Source organism: Parasteatoda tepidariorum, chromosome 4 (genome assembly GCF_982258835.1).
Source record: "Parasteatoda tepidariorum strain Cologne lab strain chromosome 4, Ptep-v5.0, whole genome shotgun sequence".
NCBI lineage: Eukaryota > Metazoa > Arthropoda > Arachnida > Araneae > Theridiidae > Parasteatoda > Parasteatoda tepidariorum.
This window is the reverse complement of record NC_141758.1, coordinates 112731345-112746019: the sequence shown is the minus strand read 5'-3', so window position 1 is coordinate 112746019 and position 14675 is coordinate 112731345. Positions and strand designations below refer to the sequence as shown.

Genomic DNA, 14675 nt, shown 5'->3' with positions numbered 1-14675 from the left:
AATAGTAAAAAAACTAGCAAACACTTTAGACATACAAACTATAAATCAATAAAATATACCATCGACTTAAAACAGTACAGCTCGATCAGAAATACTAAAAAAATTAGTAAATACTTTAGAAGTACAAGCTATAAATGAATTAAATAAACCATTAACTTATAACAGTACACCTAGATCAGAAATAGTAAAAAACTAGCAAATACTTTAGAAATACAAACTATAAATGAATTTAATAAACCATCAACTTATAACAGTACAGCTAGATCAGAAATAGTAAAAAAAATTAGTAAATACTTTAGAAGTACAAGCTATAAAGGAATTAAATAAACCATTAACATATAACATTACAGCTTGATCAGAAATAGTAAAAAAACTAGAAAATACTTTAGAAATACAAACTATAAATCAATAAAATATACCATCGACTTAAAACAGTACAGCTCGATCAAAAATACAAAAAAAAAATTAGTAAATACTTTAGAAATACGAATTATAAATGAATTAAATATAACATTAACTTATAATTGTACAGCTTGATCAGAAATAGTAAAAAAACTAGGAAATACTTTAGAAATACATACTATAACGAATTAAATATTCCATCTACTTATAACAGTACAGCTACATCAGAAATAGTAAAAAACTAGCAAATACTTTAGAAATACAAACTATAAATGAAATAAATATCCCATCAACTTATAATAGTACAGCTAGATCAGAAAGAGTAAAAAAAACTAGAAAATACTTTAGAAATACAAACTATAAATCAATAAAATGTACCATCGACTTAAAACAGTACAGCTCGATCAGAAATACTAAAAAAAATTAGTAAATACTTTAGAAGTACAAGCTATAAATGAATTAAATAAACCATTAACTTATAACAGTACACCTAGATCAGAAATAGTAAAAAACTAGCAAATACTTTAGAAATACAAACTATAAATGAATTTTATAAACCATCAACTTATAACAGTACAGCTAGATCAGAAATAGTAAAAAAACTAGGAAATACTTTAGAAATACATACTATAATGAATTAAGTATACCATCAACTTATAACAGTACAGCTAGATCAGAAATAGTAAAAAAAAATTAGTAAATACTTTAGAAGTACAAGCTATAAATGAATTAAATAAACCATTAACTTATAACAGTACAGCTTGATCAGAAATAGTAAAAAAACTAGAAAATACTTTAGAAATACATACTATAACGAATTAAATAAACCATTAACTTATAACAGTACACCTAGATCAGAAATAGTAAAAAACTAGCAAATACTTTAGAAATACAAACTATAAATGAATTTAATAAACCATCAACTTATAACAGTACAGCTAGATCAGAAATAGTAAAAAACTAGCAAATACTTTAGAAATACAAACTATAAATGAAATAAATATCCCATCAACTTATAATAGTACAGCTAGATCAGAAAGAGTAAAAAAAACTAGAAAATACTTTAGAAATACAAACTATAAATCAATAAAATGTACCATCGACTTAAAACAGTACAGCTCGATCAGAAATACTGAAAAAAATTAGTAAATACTTCAGAAGTACAAGCTATAAATGAATTAAATAAACCATTAACTTATAACAGTACACCTAGATCAGAAATAGTAAAAAACTAGCAAATACTTTAGAAATACAAACTATAAATGAATTTAATAAAACATCAACTTATAACAGTACAGCTAGATCAGAAATAGTAAAAAAACTAGGAAATACTTTAGAAATACATACTATAAAGAATTAAATATACCATCAACTTATAACAGTACAGCTAGATCAGAAATAGTAAAAAAAAATTAGTAAATACTTTAGAAGTACAAGCTATAAATGAATTATATAAACCATTAACTTATAACAGTACAGCTTGATCAGAAATAGTAAAAAAACTAGAAAATACTTTAGAAATACAAACTATAAATCAATAAAATATACCATCGACTTAAAACAGTACAGCTCGATCAGAAATACAAAAAAAAATTAGTAAATACTTTAGAAATACGAATTATAAATGAATTAAATATAACATTAACTTATAATTTTACAGCTTGATCAGAAATAGTAAAAAAACTAGCAAATACTTTAGAAATACATACTATAAACAAATTAAATATACCATCAACTTAAAACAGTAATGGCAGATCAGAAATAGTAAAAAAACTAGCAAATACTTTAGAAATACAAACTATATACGAATTAAATATACCATCAACTCATAACAGTACAGCTCGATCTGAAATACTAAAAAAAACTAGGAAATACTTTAGAAATACATACTATAACGAATTAAATATACCATCAACTTATAACAGTACAGCTAAATCAGAAATAGTAAAAAAACTAGCAAACACTTTAGACATACAAACTATAAATCAATAAAATATACCATCAACTTATAACAGTACAGCTAGATCAGAAATAGTAAAAAAAAACTTGTAAATACTTTAGAAGTACAAGCTATAAATGACTTAAATAAACCATTAACTTATAACAGTACAGCTCGATCAGAAATAGTAAAAAAACTAGAAAATACTTTAGAAATACAAACTATAAATCAATAAAATATACCATCGACTTAAAACAGTACAGCTCGATCAGAAATACAAAAAAAAATTAGTAAATACTTTAGAAATACGAATTATAAATGAATTAAATATAACATTAACTTATAATTGTACAGCTTGATCAGAAATAGTAAAAAAACTAGGAAATACTTTAGAAATACATACTATAACGAATTAAATATTCCATCTACTTATAACAGTACAGCTATATCAGAAATAGTAAAAAACTAGCAAATACTTTAGAAATACAAACTATAAATGAAATAAATATCCCATCAACTTATAACAGTACAGCTCGATCTGAAATACTAAAAAAAAATTGTAAATACTTTAGAAGTACAAGCTATAAATGAATTAAATAAACCATTAACTTATAACAGTACAGCTAGATCAGAAATAGTAAAAAACTAGCAAATACCTTAGAAATACAAACTATAAATGAATTTAATAAACCATCAACTTATAACAGTACAGCTAGATCAGAAATAGTAAAAAAACTAGGAAGTACTTTAGAAATACATACTATAACGAATTAAATATACCATCAACTTATAACAGTACAGCTAGATCAGAAATAGTAAAAAAAATCTGTAAATACTTTAGAAGTACAAGCTATAAATGACTTAAATAAACCATTAACTTATAACAGTACACCTAGATCAGAAATAGTAAAAAACTAGCAAATACTTTAGAAATACAAACTATAAATGAATTTTATAAACCATCAACTTATAACAGTACAGCTAGATCAGAAATAGTAAAAAAACTAGGAAATACTTTAGAAATACATACTATAACGAATTAAATATACCATCAACTTATAACAGTACAGCTCGATCAGAAATAGTAAAAAAACTAGGAAATACTTTAGAAATACGAATTATTAATGAATTAAATATAACATTAACTTATAACTGTACAGCTTGATCAGAAATAGTAAAAAAACTAGGAAATACTTTAGAAATACATACTATAATGAATTAAATATACCATCAACTTATAACAGTACAGCTAGATCAGAAATAGTAAAAAAAAATTAGTAAATACTTTAGAAGTACAAGCTATAAATGAATTTAATAAACCATCAACTTATAACAGTACAGCTAGATCAGAAATAGTAAAAAACTAGCAAATACTTTAGAAATACAAACTATCATCAGTATCTCGACAGTCCTGGTTGGACCCTGGCTTTCTCAAGAAGACTGCACCAGTCCTTTCTTCTGTAGTCTACAGAGATTGTCCGGGTATTTATCTTCTTGAGACCAATACAAACTATAAACAAATTAAATATACCATCAACTTAAAACAGTAATGCCAGATCAGAAATAGCAAATACTTTAGAAATACAAACTATAAATGAATTTAATAAACCATCAACTTATAACAGTACAGCTAGATCAGAAATAGTAAAAAAAAATTAGTAAATACTTTAGAAGTACAAGCTATAAAGGAATTAAATAAACCATTAACATATAACATTACAGCTTGATCAGAAATAGTAAAAAAACTAGAAAATACTTTAGAAATACAAACTATAAATCAATAAAATATACCATCGACTTAAAACAGTACAGCTCGATCAAAAATACAAAAAAAAAAATCGTAAATACTTTAGAAATATGAATTATAAATGAATTAAATATAACATTAACTTATAACAGTACACCTAGATCAGAAATAGTAAAAAACTAGCAAATACTTTAGAAATACATACTATAACGAATTAAATATCCCATCAACTTATAATAGTACAGCTAGATCAGAAAGAGTAAAAAAAACTAGAAAATACTTTAGAAATACAAACTATAAATCAATAAAATGTACCATCGACTTAAAACAGTACAGCTCGATCAGAAATACTAAAAAAAATTAGTAAATACTTTAGAAGTACAAGCTATAAATGAATTAAATAAACCATTAACTTATAACAGTACACCTAGATCAGAAATAGTAAAAAACTAGCAAATACTTTAGAAATACAAACTATAAATGAATTTAATAAACCATCAACTTATAACAGTACAGCTAGATCAGAAATAGTAAAAAAACTAGGAAATACTTTAGAAATACATACTATAACGAATTAAATATACCATCAACTTATAACAGTACAGCTAGATCAGAAATAGTAAAAAAAAATTAGTAAATACTTTAGAAGTACAATCTATAAATGAATTAAATAAACCATTAACTTATAACAGTACAGCTTGATCAGAAATAGTAAAAAAACTAGAAAATACTTTAGAAATACAAACTATAAATCAATAAAATATACCATCAACTTATAACAGTACTGCTAGATCAGAAATAGTAAAAAAACTAGCAAACACTTTAGACATACAAACTATAAATCAATAAAATATACCATCGACTTAAAACAGTACAGCTCGATCAGAAATACTAAAAAAATTAGTAAATACTTTAGAAGTACAAGCTATAAATGAATTAAATAAACCATTAACTTATAACAGTACACCTAGATCAGAAATAGTAAAAAACTAGCAAATACTTTAGAAATACAAACTATAAATGAATTTAATAAACCATCAACTTATAACAGTACAGCTAGATCAGAAATAGTAAAAAAAAATTAGTAAATACTTTAGAAGTACAAGCTATAAAGGAATTAAATAAACCATTAACATATAACATTACAGCTTGATCAGAAATAGTAAAAAAACTAGAAAATACTTTAGAAATACAAACTATAAATCAATAAAATATACCATCGACTTAAAACAGTACAGCTCGATCAAAAATACAAAAAAAAAATTTGTAAATACTTTAGAAATACGAATTATAAATGAATTAAATATAACATTAACTTATAATTGTACAGCTTGATCAGAAATAGTAAAAAAACTAGGAAATACTTTAGAAATACATACTATAACGAATTAAATATTCCATCTACTTATAACAGTACAGCTATATCAGAAATAGTAAAAAACTAGCAAATACTTTAGAAATACAAACTATAAATGAAATAAATATCTCATCAACTTATAACAGTACAGCTCGATCTGAAATACTAAAAAAAATTGTAAATACTTTAGAAGTACAAGCTATAAATGAATTAAATAAACCATTAACTTATAACAGTACAGCTAGATCAGAAATACAAAAAAAAATTAGTAAATACTTTAGAAATACGAATTATAAATGAATTAAATATAACATTAACTTATAACTGTACAGCTTGATCAGAAATAGTAAAAAACTAGCAAATACTTTAGAAATACAAACTATAAATGAAATAAATATCCCATCAACTTATAATAGTACAGCTAGATCAGAAAGAGTAAAAAAAACTAGAAAATACTTTAGAAATACAAACTATAAATCAATAAAATGTACCATCGACTTAAAACAGTACAGCTCGATCAGAAATACTAAAAAAAATTAGTAAATACTTTAGAAGTACAAGCTATAAATGAATTAAATAAACCATTAACTTATAACAGTACACCTAGATCAGAAATAGTAAAAAACTAGCAAATACTTTAGAAATACAAACTATAAATGAATTTTATAAACCATCAACTTATAACAGTACAGCTAGATCAGAAATAGTAAAAAAACTAGGAAATACTTTAGAAATACATACTATAATGAATTAAATATACCATCAACTTATAACAGTACAGCTAGATCAGAAATAGTAAAAAAAAATTAGTAAATACTTTAGAAGTACAAGCTATAAATGAATTAAATAAACCATTAACTTATAACAGTACAGCTTGATCAGAAATAGTAAAAAAACTAGAAAATACTTTAGAAATACATACTATAACGAATTAAATAAACTATTAACTTATAACAGTACACCTAGATCAGAAATAGTAAAAAACTAGCAAATACTTTAGAAATACAAACTATAAATGAATTTAATAAACCATCAACTTATAACAGTACAGCTAGATCAGAAATAGTAAAAAACTAGCAAATACTTTAGAAATACAAACTATAAATGAAATAAATATCCCATCAACTTATAATAGTACAGCTAGATCAGAAAGAGTAAAAAAAACTAGAAAATACTTTAGAAATACAAACTATAAATCAATAAAATGTACCATCGACTTAAAACAGTACAGCTCGATCAGAAATACTGAAAAAAATTAGTAAATACTTCAGAAGTACAAGCTATAAATGAATTAAATAAACCATTAACTTATAACAGTACACCTAGATCAGAAATAGTAAAAAACTAGCAAATACTTTAGAAATACAAACTATAAATGAATTTAATAAAACATCAACTTATAACAGTACAGCTAGATCAGAAATAGTAAAAAAACTAGGAAATACTTTAGAAATACATACTATAACGAATTAAATATACCATCAACTTATAACAGTACAGCTAGATCAGAAATAGTAAAAAAAAATTAGTAAATACTTTAGAAGTACAAGCTATAAATGAATTAAATAAACCATTAACTTATAACAGTACAGCTTGATCAGAAATAGTAAAAAAACTAGAAAATACTTTAGAAATACAAACTATAAATCAATAAAATATACCATCGACTTAAAACAGTACAGCTCGATCAGAAATACAAAAAAAAATTAGTAAATACTTTAGAAATACGAATTATAAATGAATTAAATATAACATTAACTTATAATTTTACAGCTTGATCAGAAATAGTAAAAAAACTAGCAAATACTTTAGAAATACATACTATAAACAAATTAAATATACCATCAACTTAAAACAGTAATGGCAGATCAGAAATAGTAAAAAAACTAGCAAATACTTTAGAAATACAAACTATATACGAATTAAATATACCATCAACTCATAACAGTACAGCTCGATCTGAAATACTAAAAAAAACTAGGAAATACTTTAGAAATACATACTATAACGAATTAAATATACCATCAACTTATAACAGTACAGCTAAATCAGAAATAGTAAAAAAACTAGCAAACACTTTAGACATACAAACTATAAATCAATAAAATATACCATCAACTTATAACAGTACAGCTAGATCAGAAATAGTAAAAAAAAATTTGTAAATACTTTAGAAGTACAAGCTATAAATGACTTAAATAAACCATTAACTTATAACAGTACAGCTCGATCAGAAATAGTAAAAAAACTAGAAAATACTTTAGAAATACAAACTATAAATCAATAAAATATACCATCGACTTAAAACAGTACAGCTCGATCAGAAATACAAAAAAAATTAGTAAATACTTTAGAAATACGAATTATAAATGAATTAAATATAACATTAACTTATAATTGTACAGCTTGATCAGAAATAGTAAAAAAACTAGGAAATACTTTAGAAATACATACTATAACGAATTAAATATTCCATCTACTTATAACAGTACAGCTATATCAGAAATAGTAAAAAACTAGCAAATACTTTAGAAATACAAACTATAAATGAAATAAATATCCCATCAACTTATAACAGTACAGCTCGATCTGAAATACTAAAAAAAAATTGTAAATACTTTAGAAGTACAAGCTATAAATGAATTAAATAAACCATTAACTTATAACAGTACAGCTAGATCAGAAATAGTAAAAAACTAGCAAATACCTTAGAAATACAAACTATAAATGAATTTAATAAACCATCAACTTATAACAGTACAGCTAGATCAGAAATAGTAAAAAAACTAGGAAGTACTTTAGAAATACATACTATAACGAATTAAATATACCATCAACTTATAACAGTACAGCTAGATCAGAAATAGTAAAAAAAATCTGTAAATACTTTAGAAGTACAAGCTATAAATGACTTAAATAAACCATTAACTTATAACAGTACACCTAGATCAGAAATAGTAAAAAACTAGCAAATACTTTAGAAATACAAACTATAAATGAATTTTATAAACCATCAACTTATAACAGTACAGCTAGATCAGAAATAGTAAAAAAACTAGGAAATACTTTAGAAATACATACTATAACGAATTAAATATACCATCAACTTATAACAGTACAGCTCGATCAGAAATAGTAAAAAAACTAGGAAATACTTTAGAAATACGAATTATTAATGAATTAAATATAACATTAACTTATAACTGTACAGCTTGATCAGAAATAGTAAAAAAACTAGGAAATACTTTAGAAATACATACTATAATGAATTAAATATACCATCAACTTATAACAGTACAGCTAGATCAGAAATAGTAAAAAAAAATTAGTAAATACTTTAGAAGTACAAGCTATAAATGAATTTAATAAACCATCAACTTATAACAGTACAGCTAGATCAGAAATAGTAAAAAACTAGCAAATACTTTAGAAATACAAACTATCATCAGTATCTCGACAGTCCTGGTTGGACCCTGGCTTTCTCAAGAAGACTGCACCAGTCCTTTCTTCTGTAGTCTACAGAGATTGTCCGGGTATTTATCTTCTTGAGACCAATACAAACTATAAACAAATTAAATATACCATCAACTTAAAACAGTAATGCCAGATCAGAAATAGCAAATACTTTAGAAATACAAACTATAAATGAATTTAATAAACCATCAACTTATAACAGTACAGCTAGATCAGAAATAGTAAAAAAAACTAGGAAATACTTTAGAAATACATACTATAATGAATTAAATATACCATCAACTTATAACAGTACAGCTAGATCAGAAATAGTAAAAAAAAATTAGTAAATACTTTAGAAGTACAAGCTATAAATGAATTAAATAAACCATTAACTTATAACAGTACAGCTTGATCAGAAATAGTAAAAAAACTAGAAAATACTTTAGAAATACATACTATAACGAATTAAATAAACCATTAACTTATAACAGTACACCTAGATCAGAAATAGTAAAAAACTAGCAAATACTTTAGAAATACAAACTATAAATGAATTTAATAAACCATCAACTTATAACAGTACAGCTAGATCAGAAATAGTAAAAAACTAGCAAATACTTTAGAAATACAAACTATAAATGAAATAAATATCCCATCAACTTATAACAGTACAGCTAGATCAGAAATAGTAAAAAAAAATTTGTAAATACTTTAGAAGTACAAGCTATAAATGACTTAAATAAACCATTAACTTATAACAGTACAGCTCGATCAGAAATACAAAAAAAAATTTGTAAATACTTTAGAAATACGAATTATAAATGAATTAAATATAACATTAACTTATAATTTTACAGCTTGATCAGAAATAGTAAAAAAACTAGCAAATACTTTAGAAATACATACTATAAACAAATTAAATATACCATCAACTTAAAACAGTAATGGCAGATCAGAAATAGTAAAAAAACTAGCAAATACTTTAGAAATACAAACTATATACGAATTAAATATACCATCAACTCATAACAGTACAGCTCGATCTGAAATACTAAAAAAAACTAGGAAATACTTTCGAAATACATACTATAACGAATTAAATAAACCATTAACTTATAACAGTACACCTAGATCAGAAATAGTAAAAAACTAGCAAATACTTTAGAAATACAAACTATAAATGAATTAAATATAACATTAACTTATAACTGTACAGCTTGATCAGAAATAGTAAAAAAACTAGGAAATACTTTAGAAATACATACTATAAACAAATTAAATATACCATCAACTTATAACAGTACTGCTAGCTCAGAAATAGTAAAAAAACTAGCAAAGACTTTAGACATACAAACTATAAATGAATTTAATAAACCATCAACTTATAACAGTACAGCTAGATCAGAAATAGTAAAAAAAAATTAGTAAATACTTTAGAAGTACAAGCTATAAAGGAATTAAATAAACCATTAACATATAACATTACAGCTTGATCAGAAATAGTAAAAAAACAAGAAAATACTTTAGAAATACAAACTATAAATCAATAAAATATACCATCGACTTAAAACAGTACAGCTCGATCAAAAATACAAAAAAAAAATTAGTAAATACTTTAGAAATACGAATTATAAATGAATTAAATATAACATTAACTTATAATTGTTTAGCTCGATCTGAAATACTAAAAAAAATTGTAAATACTTTAGAAGTACAAGCTATAAATGAATTAAATAAACCATTAACTTATAACAGTACAGCTAGATCAGAAATAGTAAAAAACTAGCAAATACTTTAGAAATACAAACTATAAATGAAATAAATATCCCATCAACTTATAACGGTACAGCTAGATCAGAAATAGTAAAAAAAAATTAGTAAATACTTTAGAAGTACAAGCTATAAATGACTTAAATAAACCATTAACTTATAACAGTACAGCTCGATCAGAAATACTAAAAAAAATTAGTAAATACTTTAGAAGTACAAGCTATAAATGAATTAAATAAACCATTAACTTATAACAGTACACCTAGATCAGAAATAGTAAAAAACTAGCAAATACTTTAGAAATACAAACTATAAATGAATTTAATAAACCATCAACTTATAACAGTACAGCTAGATCAGAAATAGTAAAAAAACTAGGAAGTACTTTAGAAATACATACTATAACGAATTAAATATACCATCAACTTATAACAGTACAGCTAGATCAGAAATAGTAAAAAAAAAATTGTAAATACTTTAGAAGTACAAGCTATAAATGACTTAAATAAACCATTAACTTATAACAGTACACCTAGATCAGAAATAGTAAAAAACTAGCAAATACTTTAGAAATACAAACTATAAATGAATTTAATAAACCATCAACTTATAACAGTACAGCTAGATCAGAAATAGTAAAAAAACTAGGAAATACTTTAGAAATACATACTATAACGAATTAAATATACCATCAACTTATAACAGTACAGCTAGATCAGAAATAGTAAAAAAAAATTAGTAAATACTTTAGAAGTACAATCTATAAATGAATTAAATAAACCATTAACTTATAACAGTACAGCTTGATCAGAAATAGTAAAAAAACTAGAAAATACTTTAGAAATACAAACTATAAATCAATAAAATATACCATCAACTTATAACAGTACTGCTAGATCAGAAATAGTAAAAAAACTAGCAAACACTTTAGACATACAAACTATAAATCAATAAAATATACCATCGACTTAAAACAGTACAGCTCGATCAGAAATACTAAAAAAATTAGTAAATACTTTAGAAGTACAAGCTATAAATGAATTAAATAAACCATTAACTTATAACAGTACACCTAGATCAGAAATAGTAAAAAACTAGCAAATACTTTAGAAATACAAACTATAAATGAATTTAATAAACCATCAACTTATAACAGTACAGCTAGATCAGAAATAGTAAAAAAAAATTAGTAAATACTTTAGAAGTACAAGCTATAAAGGAATTAAATAAACCATTAACATATAACATTACAGCTTGATCAGAAATAGTAAAAAAACTAGAAAATACTTTAGAAATACAAACTATAAATCAATAAAATATACCATCGACTTAAAACAGTACAGCTCGATCAAAAATACAAAAAAAAAATTAGTAAATACTTTAGAAATACGAATTATAAATGAATTAAATATAACATTAACTTATAATTGTACAGCTTGATCAGAAATAGTAAAAAAACTAGGAAATACTTTAGAAATACATACTATAACGAATTAAATATTCCATCTACTTATAACAGTACAGCTATATCAGAAATAGTAAAAAACTAGCAAATACTTTAGAAATACAAACTATAAATGAAATAAATATCTCATCAACTTATAACAGTACAGCTCGATCTGAAATACTAAAAAAAATTGTAAATACTTTAGAAATACGAATTATAAATGAATTAAATATAACATTAACTTATAACTGTACAGCTTGATCAGAAATAGTAAAAAACTAGCAAATACTTTAGAAATACAAACTATAAATGAAATAAATATCCCATCAACTTATAATAGTACAGCTAGATCAGAAAGAGTAAAAAAAACTAGAAAATACTTTAGAAATACAAACTATAAATCAATAAAATGTACCATCGACTTAAAACAGTACAGCTCGATCAGAAATACTAAAAAAAATTAGTAAATACTTTAGAAGTACAAGCTATAAATGAATTAAATAAACCATTAACTTATAACAGTACACCTAGATCAGAAATAGTAAAAAACTAGCAAATACTTTAGAAATACAAACTATAAATGAATTTTATAAACCATCAACTTATAACAGTACAGCTAGATCAGAAATAGTAAAAAAACTAGGAAATACTTTAGAAATACATACTATAATGAATTAAATATACCATCAACTTATAACAGTACAGCTAGATCAGAAATAGTAAAAAAAAATTAGTAAATACTTTAGAAGTACAAGCTATAAATGAATTAAATAAACCATTAACTTATAACAGTACAGCTTGATCAGAAATAGTAAAAAAACTAGAAAATACTTTAGAAATACATACTATAACGAATTAAATAAACCATTAACTTATAACAGTACACCTAGATCAGAAATAGTAAAAAACTAGCAAATACTTTAGAAATACAAACTATAAATGAATTTAATAAACCATCAACTTATAACAGTACAGCTAGATCAGAAATAGTAAAAAACTAGCAAATACTTTAGAAATACAAACTATAAATGAAATAAATATCCCATCAACTTATAATAGTACAGCTAGATCAGAAAGAGTAAAAAAAACTAGAAAATACTTTAGAAATACAAACTATAAATCAATAAAATGTACCATCGACTTAAAACAGTACAGCTCGATCAGAAATACTGAAAAAAATTAGTAAATACTTCAGAAGTACAAGCTATAAATGAATTAAATAAACCATTAACTTATAACAGTACACCTAGATCAGAAATAGTAAAAAACTAGCAAATACTTTAGAAATACAAACTATAAATGAATTTAATAAAACATCAACTTATAACAGTACAGCTAGATCAGAAATAGTAAAAAAACTAGGAAATACTTTAGAAATACATACTATAACGAATTAAATATACCATCAACTTATAACAGTACAGCTAGATCAGAAATAGTAAAAAAAAATTAGTAAATACTTTAGAAGTACAAGCTATAAATGAATTAAATAAACCATTAACTTATAACAGTACAGCTTGATCAGAAATAGTAAAAAAACTAGAAAATACTTTAGAAATACAAACTATAAATCAATAAAATATACCATCGACTTAAAACAGTACAGCTCGATCAGAAATACAAAAAAAGATTAGTAAATACTTTAGAAATACGAATTATAAATGAATTAAATATAACATTAACTTATAATTTTACAGCTTGATCAGAAATAGTAAAAAAACTAGCAAATACTTTAGAAATACATACTATAAACAAATTAAATATACCATCAACTTAAAACAGTAATGGCAGATCAGAAATAGTAAAAAAACTAGCAAATACTTTAGAAATACAAACTATATACGAATTAAATATACCATCAACTCATAACAGTACAGCTCGATCTGAAATACTAAAAAAAACTAGGAAATACTTTAGAAATACATACTATAACGAATTAAATATACCATCAACTTATAACAGTACAGCTAAATCAGAAATAGTAAAAAAACTAGCAAACACTTTAGACATACAAACTATAAATCAATAAAATATACCATCAACTTATAACAGTACAGCTAGATCAGAAATAGTAAAAAAAAATTTGTAAATACTTTAGAAGTACAAGCTATAAATGACTTAAATAAACCATTAACTTATAACAGTACAGCTCGATCAGAAATAGTAAAAAAACTAGAAAATACTTTAGAAATACAAACTATAAATCAATAAAATATACCATCGACTTAAAACAGTACAGCTCGATCAGAAATACAAAAAAAAATTAGTAAATACTTTAGAAATACGAATTATAAATGAATTAAATATAACATTAACTTATAATTGTACAGCTTGATCAGAAATAGTAAAAAAACTAGGAAATACTTTAGAAATACATACTATAACGAATTAAATATTCCATCTACTTATAACAGTACAGCTATATCAGAAATAGTAAAAAACTAGCAAATACTTTAGAAATACAAACTATAAATGAAATAAATATCCCATCAACTTATAACAGTACAGCTCGATCTGAAATACTAAAAAAAAATTGTAAATACTTTAGAAGTACAAG

At 23.6% G+C, this 14675-nt stretch overlaps 1 long non-coding RNA gene across 1 annotated transcript in view; it reads right to left on the bottom strand.

Annotated features, from left to right (window-relative positions):
* LOC147812570 (uncharacterized) overlaps positions 1 to 14675 on the bottom strand; it is a 55196-nt gene that overhangs the window by 25788 nt on the left and 14733 nt on the right. Inside the window, exons 5-6 of the long non-coding RNA XR_015433288.1 lie at positions 8886 to 9006; positions 3716 to 3851 (exon numbers count right to left, since the gene is read on the bottom strand). This is a non-coding gene — a long non-coding RNA (uncharacterized LOC147812570). The remainder of the gene's footprint in view (positions 1 to 3715; positions 3852 to 8885; positions 9007 to 14675) is intronic.